The sequence below is a fragment of the Phyllobates terribilis genome, unplaced genomic scaffold, assembly GCF_046119375.1.
Source record: "Phyllobates terribilis strain yellow unplaced genomic scaffold, ASM4611937v1 Scaffold_49__1_contigs__length_9717188, whole genome shotgun sequence".
NCBI classification, from domain to species: Eukaryota; Metazoa; Chordata; class Amphibia; order Anura; family Dendrobatidae; genus Phyllobates; species Phyllobates terribilis.
In genome coordinates this window covers 1,893,395-1,908,342 of record NW_027362809.1, presented here as the reverse complement: position 1 = coordinate 1,908,342, position 14,948 = coordinate 1,893,395, and the positions used below count along the sequence as shown (strand labels likewise).

The window sequence follows — 14,948 nt, the reverse complement described above, 5'->3', positions numbered from 1 at the left end:
CTACTTCATGATGAGGATGACATCTTCATCTTCTACTACGGCTCTAGAAACATATTTGGCCACAGTCTTTCACTGACTATATCATCACCGGCCGTCTATATAAATGTTTCCCGTCTTCCCCAGACTCTTATCTTCTATCTATTTAGATCTCATGTCTGATTCACACACAGTAGTTTGAGGCATTTCTAAAAGCTTTATTGTTTGTACAAACACAGTGCACAGAAATTATTAGATACCAAAATCTCCATGTACAGTGTTTTATGGGGTTTGTTTCTGGCCTTAGGCTTTCCCATATTACAAGAAAAACACCAGAAAAAAGCAGATATTAAAATGTTTCAAAAGAAAATTGGCACCAATAATTTTTGTAAAAAGAAAAAAAACATGCAAAAAGCATAAGTTGGATTTCAGGTTACAGCGCTAGTCAAGTAGGATGCAAGTGAAAAGCTCCTGCACCCGACTTAAATAAAACCAGAGATAAGCACCAATAAATGGCCTAGACAAGCCTACCAATGGGTAAAAACCTTGACAAACCTGCCCTACTCTTGCATGAACCAGTATCTGCTTTGCCGAACGGATGGCGGGACAATATGGCGCTGACCCCAGAATGCGTCTCAGCAACGCAAACAGCTTTACCTCCGTCTAACAGTGAATATACTGAGGATGCATCATTAACAGAGATACCCTCCGATTTGCTGGACTATAAATAACTGGCTGTTGAAAGCAGAATTGCTCCTGATATTCAAAAGATTCTGGAGCAACCATCCAAACCTCCCTCAACCACTTACAGTGAGAACTACGTGGCCACAAAGATAGAATCGCAGAGCTTGAACAACGGGTCCTGCATTTGAAAGATGCAAATAGTTAAATGAAAACTTACATAGGGATTTTATTAATACTTTTATTAAATCACTAGAGTAACATAAAATATAAAAACTAATTAAAAAATTATAAACGGGTTTATTTTTAATTGTAAAAGAGAAGCAATAATAAAAATGGTAATAATAATACATTTGTGAGGCCTAGTCCCAGTTAGTTAGTAAGTTAGTGTAGTGTTAGTGTAGGGGGTACAATTGGGGAAAGAAGGTTGAACTTGATGGACCTAGGTCTTTATTCAACCTATGTTACGATGTACTATGTTGCGTTAAAGAAATGTCTACAGAATCCAGCCGCCTCAGTGAAAGGCCGGAGTCCCATTAGCGTGTGGCATCCGATGCGCGAGCGACATGCGAATGACACTCGGCTCCTGCTCTGCTGAGAGCGAGAGCCAAGTGTCAGTGCTCTGATCCGCTCACATGAGAGGATTGCAGCACAGTTGCGGAGAAGATGGAGAAATTAATTTCTCCATCTCCTCTTTTGCTGGTGTCGGCGGGAATCGCAATGCATTAGGGTGATATCAGAGTGCAGTGCGATGTTTCACATGCAGCCATAGACTTGTATGGGTGCGTGAGATCCAAATTCAGCATGCAATCGCACCATCATGCATTTTTTTTTTTTAGTCCAATCGCAATTCGATTGGAGCTGGGAAAAAAAAAAAGCATATGAGCACACACTCAAAGATTAACACTGGACCTAATGCAATCCAATGTTTTACTGGATTGCATTAGTCCGAATTAATCACAAGTGACAGCGAGTCCAAAAGGTGGAAGATCTAGAGAATAGATACAGATGTAGTAACTTGAGACTAATAAGGCTAATGGAGTCGGTTCCTGCCTCAAAATTACAGCGACTTTGTGAGAGAGATCTGCCTCAATCACTGGGTCTCAGCCATAGCTGCAGAGTTGAAAGAGCACAGAGAGTGGGACTGGATATACATTCTCACCAACAATGAAATTCTTAGATTACAACGACAAAGCAGACATTATGAGAGCTTACAGAAAAAGGTATCACTGTCACGGGTGTGTCAGAAGTGACAGACAGTCGCCCTACAGCTGGTTGCAGGAGATCTCTACGTTTGGCATTACAGACACCTTCTTAGAGGCTGTCTCTCTAGGACCCAGCAGCTATCTTCCTCTGGCTAATGAACACCCTGGCCTGGGTGTATAAATACCTGCTGTCTGCTAGAGGGAGGTGCCGGCAACACTCACATTACCCTTTGTGAAGGCTCGGAGCAAAGTGCATTACTTCATCCTCTCTGAAGCTACGGTTGTTCATCTCTCTGAAGTTGACTAAAAGCTAAGCTATCTTCCCTTGTTTGTTACCCCTTGTTATCATTAGTAGTCAGTGGGGATTGACTAGCGCTCATCCCGCTCCCTTCCCTAGCCAGGGCCAAACGCCAGGGAAAGACAGGGTGAGGTTTGCGTGCGGCGATTGGTGAAGAGCAAATGTAGGGACGTTAGTGGAGACAGGGTGATACTAGATCAGCCTAGGAGGTCTCCACTTCCCCCTTTCCATAGAGTCTGGGCGCTCCCTTTTCCCCTTCCCTTTGTGTTGCACTAAGTCTTTCTTACACCTTACATGACTATCGCCCTTTGATAATGAAAGTAATGAGACTCTTACTATTTGAAGATGACATAGTTACATAGGTTGAATAAAGACCTAGGTCCATCAAGTTCAACCTTCTTCCTCCAATTGTACATTTTGTCACTAATTTAACTATAACCCACAATGTTATGCGTAGTGAGGAAATCATCCAGCCCTTTTTGATTCGGAAGATGTCACCAAACACAAGAGGTCCTTTAAAAAAAATCTGTTCAACTTTATTCCAGTAAAAGTGGAGGTTCACACTCCAGTACCCTGCTGTACTAAGAATTTTCCAGGAAAAGTTATTACTTTTAAGTCGCCTCGAGAGGCTGAAAGGGACATGGACACTTCACTTTCCAAATCATCGAGACATGGAGGTTAGGAAAGAAGTGAATGAGAAGAAGTCGGACCCTACTCAACCCCAAAGGCCCAAGGACGGCATAGACACCGGAGCAGATCACCTACTTGAATGGTAATCACTTTTCGAAAGATTTGAAAAAATGTTGAAAAAGTTATGTCTCCGACTGGTTTACATATCAGGAAGTGAATTGCTTGTTTACATCATCTTAATTCTCCATGTAGAGAGTTACATTATTTTTCCTGACTTTAATGAGAGGGACCAATATTGTTTATTGTTCTCTTTGAAAAACAGTCTCAATGTTGATGCTATATATTTTTTCTTTGTCTTTTCTATCATAGGAACATTGCTGCTAAATAATTCACAGTAGCATTTATAGACACAGTATATAAAGTTCTTAGAGTTATTAATGCTACATAAATGATTAAGGCTATGAAGTTACATGCACCCTGTTGGTGAACGAGTTGACCCAGGTGCGGGAAGAGTCTCTTCTTTTCCCTTTCTTAGTTTTTAATTTAGCTTAATATTCTGAGGTCCAACTCACCAGAAAAAAAAGAGAAGTCCATAGCGTGATCAGTGGTGCAAACACTATTAGCAGGGCAACTTACTGCAGAGCATAAACAGTTAAGTGGTTAATTGTTAAGGGTTTGGGGTTTCCCCCATGTAGTGATGTCTTCCCCCTCTCTACTTCCCTCTTGTAACGCTCTGGCGGGCTGACCCTGGGTCCTCCCTATCACTACTATACTGTGAAATAAAAATAACTATTAATAAAATTACCAAAATCAAAATAGGACTATCAATAGCCCGGAGTGATGTACACTTGATTATTAACCAAATGGGGAAAACTCCATATAATATCTCTCACTATAAGGCTATAAAATTTCACTTTTATTTAATTATTCCATTAAAATGAAGAAAGGGTATTAAAAGTTTGTCCCTAATCTACCAAAGCGTTTTGTTTAGAAATAAAAACAGACAACATGATAAAAATAGCAATTGCGAGATTATTGTTTATTGCCAGAAAATTGATTGCAAAATATTGGATTAGAGAGGAGCCCCCGTCCAGAAGCGAATTCATTGCCCAAACGAACTATATAATTCAACCTGAAATAAGTATTTACACCAAGAAGAATAAGCAGGAATACTTCCATAAATTATGACAGCCATGGTTGGATAGGATCAATTAGAGTAACACCTATATATACTACTGTAGAGTAAAAAACTGCATGGCAGAGTGGAGAGGGAAGAAGAAAAGGGGAAGAGAAGGAAAGGGAGTAGGGGAAGGAAAGAAAAGGAGTAAAGTAAGGAAGAAAAGGAAAGGAAAGTACGAAAGTCTATTAGGACGGGCCAAAGGCAGCGTCCAATAAGTTACCTTTTAACGCCTCCATAAATATTACACTAAAGTTGCATGAAAGCACTGACTTGGGTGGTTTGGTTGACTATATAATGTATTTGGGGGCCTCCCGACAGATGATGTCAGGGCAGAGAAGGATCTGGCATCCTGTATTTCAGAGGCTAATAAGTTTGTTCTTCCTGTAGATAATCCTCAGCTAGAGAAGTCAGGAGGAGACTCTCATACACACCACAGGAAAGCTGGAATATTTGTGTGTATGGGGGAGTCTGGAAAGATGTCATCTGCCAAATGACCGTTCAGCCAACATTTATCTCATGTGTATGGGGCCGTTCGTATTACACTAACAGGCAGGGATAATACACGGCACTACAGTAGTACAGTGCATCACCCGACCAATCAGAGGCTTCTGTGTTGTATGATTGCACTAATGAGAGTTGTTTAAAAAAATTTAAAAAAAGGTTTAAAATGAAAAAATATATCACAGCTTTAATAACAAGAAATATCGGTCACTATAGGGAAAACAGACTCACTGCACAATTTTAGTTAAGTCACGTCCATAACAACTTTATTTTACTCTATCATCCTATAAACATCCTATAAACAGTGGTATAGATAAAAATCACAGGTCCCACAGCAATAGCGGTAATTGGCCCCCAAAGTCCAAAAAAACTTTTCTTACCCAACAAGAACTTGACGATAAGTACATATATCAGATAGCAGGCACAATACTTCATGAATGCTTCTTCCGTACAGTGTCCATTTTATGACATGATCAGATATCAAAATCAAACATCAGAATGATGTCAGCCTGAGGCTAAATACCCTGTCTGACAAGTGATTTTGACAACTGATCCTGGCAAGTGACTTTTACAACTGTAATAATAATAAAAGAAAGTCACTGTTCGCTGATGGGACTTGAACCCAAAATTCTGTCCGGAAGTCAGTACACTAACCACTGAGCTATAAACTCAGTTGATGAAAGCCAAGCGCTCTGTTTGGTTATAGGATTTTCAGGGCAAACCTGTCTGAAACTGATTGGGGCTTTCAGAAATACCTGCTCCAAGCCAAATTCAAATGATGTTTGATTTTGATGTGTGACTTTCTTCAAACATCAGAATCACAATAACTTTTAGTCATCCTGAGTATTTTCATGGTTGATCTCATAAGACAAGAAAAGCTCCCAGGCAGTATGTCATGGCTGGATAGCTCAATGGTAAGGCATCAGCCTCTGAAACTACAATGGTTCGGTTCAAATCCCAGTAGGAATGTTTTGGTTTTTTTTGTAATTATGCCTATTTAGCACACAAACTACAGGGGTACTCTTCTAGACGTAGAGTTTTGGGTTCAAGTCCCATAAGTGAACAGTGAATATTTTTTTTATTATTATTACAGTTGTAAAAGTCACTTGTCAGAATCACTTGTCAAAAATGGACACTGTACTTCTGCATTATGCAGAGTCAAGAACTTTCTGGTTATACAGTGCTGGCCAAAAGTATTGGCACCCCTGCAATTCTGTCAGATAATACTCCGTTTCCTCCTGAAAATGATTGCAATCACAAATTCTTTGGTATTATTCTCTTCATTTAATTTGTCTTCAATGAAAAAAATACAAAAAGAATTGTCCTAAAGCCAAATTGGATATAATTCCACACCAAACCTAAAAAAGGGGGTGGACAAAAGTATTGGCACCCTTTGAAAAATCATGTGATGCTTCTCTAATTCAAGTAATTAACAGCACCTGTAACTTACCTGTGGCACCTAACAGGTGTTGGCAATAACTAAATCACACTTGCAGCCAGTTAACATGGATTAAAGTTGACTCAACCTCTGTCCTGTGTCCTTGTGTGTACCACATTGAGCATGGAGAAAAGAAATAAGACCAAAGAACTGTCTGAGGACTTGAGAAACCAAATTGTGAGGAAGCATGAGCAATCTCAAGGCTACAAATCCATCTCCAAAGACCTGAATGTTCCTGTGTCTTCCGTGCGCAGTGTCATCAAGAAGTTTAAAGCCCATGGCACTATGGCTAACCTCCCTAGATGTGGACGGAAAAGAAAAATTGACGAGAGATTTCAACGCAAGATTGTGCGGATGGTGGATAAAGAACCTCGACTAACATCCAAACAAGTTAAAGCTGCCCTGCAGTCCGAGGGTACAACAGTGTCAACCCGTACTATCCGTCGACGTCTGAATGAAAAGGGACTGTATGGTAGGATACCCATGAAGACCCCACTTCTTACCCCGAGACATAAAAAAGCCAGGCTGGAGTTTGCCAAAACTTACCTGAGAAAGCCTAAAACGTTTTGGAAGAATGTTCTCTGGTCATATGAGACAAAAGTAGAGCTTTTGGGGAAAAAGCATCAACATAGAGTGTACAGGAAAAAAAAAGAGGCATTCAAAGAAAAGAACACGGTCCCTACAGTCAAACATGGCGGAGGTTCCCTGATGTTTTGGGGTTGCTTTGCTGCCTCTGGCACTGGACTGCTTGAGTGTGTGCATGGCATTATGAAGTCTGAAGACTACCAACAAATCTTGCAGCATAATGTAAGGCCCAGTGTGAGAAAGCTGGGTCTCCCTCAGAGGTCATGGGTCTTCCAGCAGGACAATGACCCAAAACACACTTCCAAAAGCACTATAAAATGGTTTTAGAGAAAGCACTGGAGACTTCTAAGGTGGCCAGCAATGAGTCCAGACCTGAATCCCGTAGAACACCTGTGGAGAGATCTCAAAATGGCAGTTTGGAGAAGGTACCCTTCAAATATCAAGGACCTGGAGCAGTTTGCCAAAGAAGAATGGTCTACAATTCCAGCAGAGCATTGTAAGAAACTCATTGATGGTTACCGGAAGCGGTTGTTCGCAGTTATTTTGGCTAAAGGTTGTGCAACCAAGTATTAGGCTGAGGGTGCCAATACTCTTGTCCGGCCCTTTTTTGGAGTTTTGTGTGAAATGATCAATGATTTGATTTTTGCTTCATTCTCTTTTGTGTTTTTTCCTTGCAAGCAAATTAAATGAAGAGAATAATACCAAAGAATTTGTGATTGCAATCATTTTCAGGAAGAAACTGAGTATTATCTGACAGAATTGCAGGGGTGCCAATACTTTTGGCCAGCACTGTATGTAGAAGTACATAACTATTGTTACAAGCTACAACAGTCCAACAAACCATTATGGTAAGGCCTATAATCTCCTGTGGGGACCATATGGGTTGAGATGTGTCGCTACAGTCCCTCACAGCTACTCTCAGCTCCCAGTTGATTTGTGAGGACCTCACTGGCTGAGGTGCATCGGTACACAGGGTTGGACTGGGGTGCCATGGGCCCACCAGGGGAACTGACTCTCTAGGGGCCCACACTACAGCCCACCATAAACTGTTTTATTACTTGTTATGCTTTTCTATAATGTACTATAATTACATGATTGGCCGCGCTGTGGAGCACCAAGCGGCAGGACTTTGTTTGAACAGTCATTCCGTACTGCCAGAGTCCCTTTAATGGTAACTTGTCATCTTGAAAAACGCTATTTATCTGCAGATATGGGGTTAATCTGCAGGTAAAAAGGGTTTAAAGCCTGGTTAGACGGCTTAATGGAAAGGCATTGGCTACACAGAGAAAATTACATTTTATTCTCCCTGCCGCCACTCGCTTCCTGTTATTGGGTCGGTGCAAGGAGGGAGACATTACAGTCACCGCAAACTACAAAGTGAGGGTGCTGCAATAACGTCCGGCACCTTGATTGTGACACTTCCATGGAGCCCAACCTTAGACTGAGCTTCATTGAATGACCAACATGGCAGCAGCACCTGGCAACTAGTGCTGAGCGAGCGTGGTCGGATAAGGTGTGATCCCAGCGTGCTTGGGTGTTATCTGAGTATCTTGTAGTGCTCTGCTAATATGCTCGAGTCCCCGGGGTAGCATGTTTTGCGGCGGAGACCGAAGCAACACATGCAGGAATTACCTAAAAAACAGGCAATTCCTGCATGTGTTGCGTCTGTCCACCGCTGCAAAATATGCTACCACGCAGAAATGCACAGACACACTCAGACAATCACACACAAAAATGCAGACAAGCAGGGAAGAACGCACACATGTGTGAAGACACATATACACACGTAGACATGCTGGCACTCAAATACATACACACAAACACATGCAGGCATATACACACACACACACACATATGCAGGTACAGTGCCTACAAGTAGTATTCAACCCCCTGCAGATTTAGCTGGTTGACACATGCGGAATTAACTTGGCATTGTGACATTTGTACTGTAGATCAGCCTGGAAGTGGGAAATGCACTGCAGCAAATTTTTTTTTGTTTGTTTGTTTGTTTTTTTTTATAACGTTAAAAGTTAATTCAGAGTGTCATTTATTATTCAACCCCTCAAACCACAAGAATTCTGTTTGGTCCCCCAAAAGTATTAAGAAGTAGTTCAGGCACCAAGAATAATGAGCTTCACATGTGTGGATTAAAGATCTCTTTTGCCAGCCTTTTCTGACTATTTAAGACCCTCCCCAAACTTGTGAACAGCACTCAGACATGGTCAACATGGGAAAGACAAAAGAGCATTCCAAGGCCATCAGAGACAAGATCATGGAGGGTCACAAGGCTGGCAAGGGGTACAAAACCCTTTCCAAGGAGTTGGGCCTACCTGTCTCCACTGTTGGGAGTATCATCCGTAAGTGGAAGGCTTATGGAACTACTGTTAGCCTTCCACGGCCAGGACAGCCTTTGAAAGTGTCCTCCCGTGCCGAGGCCAGGCTTGTCCGAAGAGTCAAGGCTAACCCAAGGACAACAAGGAAGGAGCTCCGGGAAGATCTCATGGCAGTGGGGACATTGGTTTCAGTCAATACCATAAGTAACGTACTCCACCGCAATGGTCTCCGTTCCAGACGAGCCTGTATGGTACCTTTACTTTCAAAGCGTCATGTCAAGGCTCGTCTACAGTTTGCTCATGATCACTTGGAGGACTCTGAGACAGACTGGTTCAAGGTTCTATGGTCTGATGAGACCAAGATCGAGATCTTTGGTGCCAACCACACACGTGACGTTTGGAGACTGGATGGCACTGCATACGACCCCAAGAATACCATCCCTACAGTCAAGCATGGTGGTGGCAGCATCATGCTGTGGGGCTGTTTCTCAGCCAAGGGGCCTGGACATCTGGTCCGCATCCATGGGAAGATGGATAGCACGGCCTACCTGGAGATTTTGGCCAAGAACCTCCGCTCCTCCATCAAGGATCTTAAGATGGGTCGTAATTTCATCTTCCAACAAGACAACGACCCAAAGCACACAGCCAAGAAAACCAAGGCCTGGTTCAAGAGTGAAAAAGTCAAGGTGTTGGAGTCGCCTAGTCAGTCTCCTGACCTTAACCCAATTGAAAACTTGTGGAAGGAGCTCAAGAATAAAGTCCACATGAGACACCCAAAGAACCTAGATAACTTGGAGAAGATCTGCATGGAGGAGTGGGCCAAGATAACTCCACAGACCTGTGCCGGCCTGATCAGGTCTTATAAAAGACGATTATTAGCTGTAATTGCAAACAAGGGTTATTCCACAAAATATTAAACATAGGGGTTGTATAATAATTGACCCACACTTTTATGTTTAAAATTTAATAAAATTCAACTGAGCAACATAACTTTTTGGTTTGTAAGATTTATGCTTCTGTTCATAAAACCTACTCTCGTTTGCAGTTTGAAGGCTCTAACTTATTTGCATCTTATCAAACCAGCTAAATCTGCAGGGGGTTGAATACTACTTGTAGGCACTGTATATATACACACACTACACACACACATGCAGGCATATACACACACACACTGTACACACATGCAGGCATATACACACACACACACACATATGCAGGTATATATACACACACTACATACACACACATGCAGCCATATACACACACACACTGTACACACATGCAGGCATATACACACATACACACACGCAGGCAGGCATATACACACAGGCATATACACACACACACTGTACACACATGCAGGCAGGCATTTACACACACAGGCATATACACACACACACATGCAGGCAGGCATATACACACACACAGGCAGGCATATACACACACACTGTACACACACCCTGTACACACATGCAGGCAGGCATATACACACACAGGCATATACATAAAAATTCATACAAACACAAATATTACACTACCTGTACAGTACAGATGTGCTCCTAAGGCGGGAGACTGCAGTGCAGGGCGCGCTGTGAAGTCACTTTTAGCAGACGTGCGGCCCTGTCTGCTGAGTGTGACGCTGCAGTGCAGCCCCTTCGGCTCTCCTGCTACTGTCCTGGGCATCACGGCGGTGAGAGTGCGTGCGCGTGCCCTTAAAGGGCCCGCGACCACTTTTTTTTTAAATATATATATATTTCTCCTCTGTCTTCTCTGCAGGGGGCCCACCGGGAAATTTCCCGGCACCCCGCCAGGCCAGTCCGAGCCTGTCGGTAAGACTCTCAAAGTCCATTCGATGAGGGCCACACACTACTGGATGTGGCACTGCATATCCATCCCTTGAGAAAGCAACGCATTGTCCACGCGAAACACGCGTTGGGTAGGTGTCCTTGCACCCTTTCATCCCCACTGGGGGGGTTCTCAGCCCTTGGGTAAGCGTTGTACTATTTATGTTTTTTTACATTGCACTTCTCAGTATACTGCATTCCCATGTTCCTTCACCTGTGACCTTCCATCTCTTTGGCTTTGATTTAGTGTGGATGCACCATAGCAGTATTGTCTGCTTCCCCCTCTTGCTCCATAAGCCTTCATGTGGCCAGGTGTTAAAGGTGCTTACTGTTGGTCGTGTCATATATGTTTTTTACTCTACTTTGCACCATTTACCCAGGGCTGACTACTCTCTTTTGGGGCGTCTGCTCTTTTCTTAACACATCGTCTGTTAACCTTTTTATGGACTCCCTATGAATTTTATGGTGTATTATAATATTTAATAAATATTTTTCTACTTTCATAAAAAAAGCTCCCTCTGTCTCTTGTTTTCAGATATTCAGCTCTGTGTAGGAGAACTTGTGTCCCAGTTTGGCGACACTATAGCTTCCTCTCTAGTATAACAGACAATCCCTGCATGTGTTGCAGATGCCTAGCAGCCGCAATTTATGCAACTGTGACGATGCAAATATATTTTTCGAGCACGCAGAAGATACTCTTAGCACACGAGCGTGCCCGGAAAACACCTGGTCGTCCCTGACCAGATGATAAAAATGTGGTCAATATATCTATACCATACTCCAATATATGGCTGCCATCACTTATGACCATCCCTGAATATTGTGGATTCCTCCCACCAGTCCAGGGATAAGTTAGCATATGAGGGGGCACAGAGGCTCCCCATCGCAGTACCCCTGAGCAGGTGGAAGTACTTCCTGTCAAAAAGAAAGAAGTTACGAGCAAGAGTGAATTTTAGAAGATCCTCCATGAAGTCATTATGTCTGCTACACTCTATTGATCTCAATTTCAAGAAATATCTTACTCCTCTGATATCATCCTCATGCGGTATATTACTGTACAAAGCCTCGATATCTAGTAAGGCCTGCTCCCCTACATGCATGTATACATGCTCGAGGGTCTACATGGAGGGGAGCAGGCAAAGGGAAAACAACTCCAGAGGGATAATTCCAACTACAGGACCTCGGATGGTACTGGGGGAACATTATACTGTGGGGGTCATCATACATCCTGCATAAGGGGCATAATGGGGGCATTACACTGTGTGGGGGCATCATACATCCAGCTTAAGGGGCATAATGGGGGCATTACACTGTGTGGGGGCATCATACATCCTGCATAAGGGGCATAATGGGGGCATTACACTGTGTGAGGGCATCATACATACTGCATAAGGGGCATAATGGGGGCATTACACTGTGTGGGGGCATCATATATCCTGCATAAGGGGCATTACACATACTGTATAAGGGGCATAATGGGGGCATCATACATCCTGCATAAGGGGCATAATGGGGGCATTACACAGTGTGGGGGCATCATACATCCTGCATAAGGGGTATAAAGGGGGCATTACACTGTGTGGGGGCATCATACATACTGCATAAGGGGCAAAATGGGTGGCATTACACAGACTGCATAAGGGGCACAATGGGGGGCATCATACATACTGTATAAGGGGCATAATGGGGGCATTACACTGTGTGGGGGCATCATACATACTGCATAAGGGGTATAATGGGGGCATTACACTGTGTGGGGGCATCATACATCCTGCATAAGGGGCATAATGGGGGCATTACACTGTGTGCAGGCATCATACATCCAGCATAAGGGGCATAATGGGGGCATTACACTGTGTGGGGGCATCATACATCCTGCATAAGGGGCATAATGGGGGCATTACACTGTGTGGGGGCATCATACATACTGCATAAGGGGCATAATGGGGGCATTACACTGTGTGGGGGCATCATACATCCTGCATAAGGGGCATAATGGGGGCATTACACTGTGGGGGCATCATACATACTGTATAAGGGGCATAATGGGGGCATCATACATCCTGCATAAGGGGCATAATGGGGGCATTACACTGTGTGGGGGCATCATACATCCTGCATAAGGGGCATAATGGGGGCATTACACTGTGTGCGGGCATCATACATCCAGCATAAGGGGTATAATGGGGGCATTACACTGTGTGGGGGCATCATACATACTGCATAAGGGGCAAAATGGGGGGCATTACACTGTGGGGGCATCATACATACTGTATAAGGGGCATAATGGGGGCATTACACTGTGTGGGGGCATCATACATCCAGCTTAAGGGGCATAATGGGGGCATTACACTGTGTGGGGGCATCATACATCCTGCATAAGGGGCATAATGGGGGCATTACACTGTGTGAGGGCATCATACATACTGCATAAGGGGCATAATGGGGGCATTACACTGTGTGGGGGCATCATACATCCTGCATAAGGGGCATTACACTGTGGGGGCATCATACATACTGTATAAGGGGCATAATGGGGCATCATACATCCTGCATAAGGGGCATAATGGGGGCATTACACAGTGTGGGGGCATCATACATACTGCATAAGGGGCATAATGGGGGCATTGCACTGTGTGGGGGCATCATACATCCTGCATAAGGGGCATAATGGGGGCATTACACTGTGGGGGCATCATACATACTGTATAAGGGGCATAATGGGGGCATCACACTGTGGGGGCATCATACATACTGTATAAGGGGCATAATGGGGGCATCATACATCCTGCATAAGGGGCATAATGGGGGCATTACACAGTGTGGGGGCATCATACATCCTGCATAAGGGGTATAATGGGGGCATTACACTGTGTGGGGGCATCATACATACTGCAAAGGGGCAAAATGGGGGGCATTACACTGTGTGGGGGCATCATACAGACTGCATAAGGGGCATAATGGGGGCATCATACATAATGTATAAGGGGCATTACACTGTGTGGGGGCATCATACATACTGCATAAGGGGTATAATGGGGGCATTACACTGTGTGGGGGGCATCATACATCCTGCATAAGGGGCATAATGGGGGCATTACACTGTGTGGGGCATCATACATCCTGCATAAGGGGCATAATGGGGGCATTACACTGTGGGGCAGTAAAGGGGTCCTGTACTATTAGAACAATACGTTTCCTCCTTCCTGTCTCCATAGTTGGGTCGTATGTATCTATTACAGGAAACAGAACAAAAACCTTATGATTCTTATAAAGGGGCAACACAAGACCCCAAAAGAGTCTCGGTGCTGAAGGGGTTAATGCCCCCTGTGCCCAGTAATGGGGGTCTCTACATACCTCCACCTGCAGAGCCGCCACCACATATATGGCTGCTCTGTGCGCACAGGAGCTGTGATGAGGTCACAGGAGGGGAGGAGTCAGGGGTCACATGATCAGGGGCCTCAGTGGATGCAGGACTCTGCTGTGCTGGTTGTCATGGTGCTGGATGAGCTGAAGTTTATGTGTGGGGTCAGGAGGGATTTACAGTGTGGATGTAGCAGAGCCGCGTGTGTACGAGGTGTACGGAGCAGAGCCGTGTGTGTGCGAGGCGTACGGAGCAGAGCCGCGTGTGTACGAGGTGTACGGAGCGGAGCCGCGTGTACGAGGTGTACGGAGCAGAGCCGCGCGTGTACGAGGTGTACGGAGCAGAGCCGGGTGTGTACGAGGTGTACGGAGCGGAGCCGCGCGTGTACGAGGTGTACGGAGCAGAGCCGCGTGTGTACGAGGTGTACGGAGCAGAGCCGCGCGTGTACGAGGTGTACGGAGCAGAGCCGCGTGTGTACGAGGTGTACGGAGCAGAGCCGGGTGTGTACGAGGTGTACGGAGCAGAGCCGCGTGTGTACGAGGTGTACGGAGCGGAGCCGCGCGTGTACGAGGTGTACGGAGCAGAGCCGCGCGTGTACGAGGTGTACGGAGCAGAGCCGCGCGTGTACGAGGTGTACGGAGCGGAGCCGCGTGTACGAGGTGTACGGAGCGGAGCCGCGTGTGTACGAGGTGTACGGAGCAGAGCCGCGTGTGTACGAGGTGTACGGAGCAGAGCCGCGTGTGTACGAGGTGTACGGAGCAGAGCCGCGTGTGTACGAGGTGTACGGAGCAGAGCCGCGTGTGTACGAGGTGTACGGAGCAGAGCCGCGTGTGTACGAGGTGTACGGAGCAGAGCCGCGTGTGTACGAGGTGTACGGAGCAGAGCCGCGTGTGTACGAGGTGTACGGAGCGGA

At 44.9% G+C, this 14,948-nt stretch overlaps 1 protein-coding gene across 1 annotated transcript in view; it reads right to left on the bottom strand.

The window, feature by feature from the left end:
* LOC141191661 (uncharacterized) overlaps positions 1 to 14,106 on the bottom strand; it is a 32,025-nt gene extending 17,919 nt beyond the window's left edge. The window contains exon 1 of the mRNA XM_073661608.1: positions 14,029 to 14,106. The gene's annotated coding sequence lies outside the window, so the exon portion shown is untranslated. The remainder of the gene's footprint in view (positions 1 to 14,028) is intronic.
* Between the last annotated feature and the right edge of the window lie 842 nt (positions 14,107 to 14,948).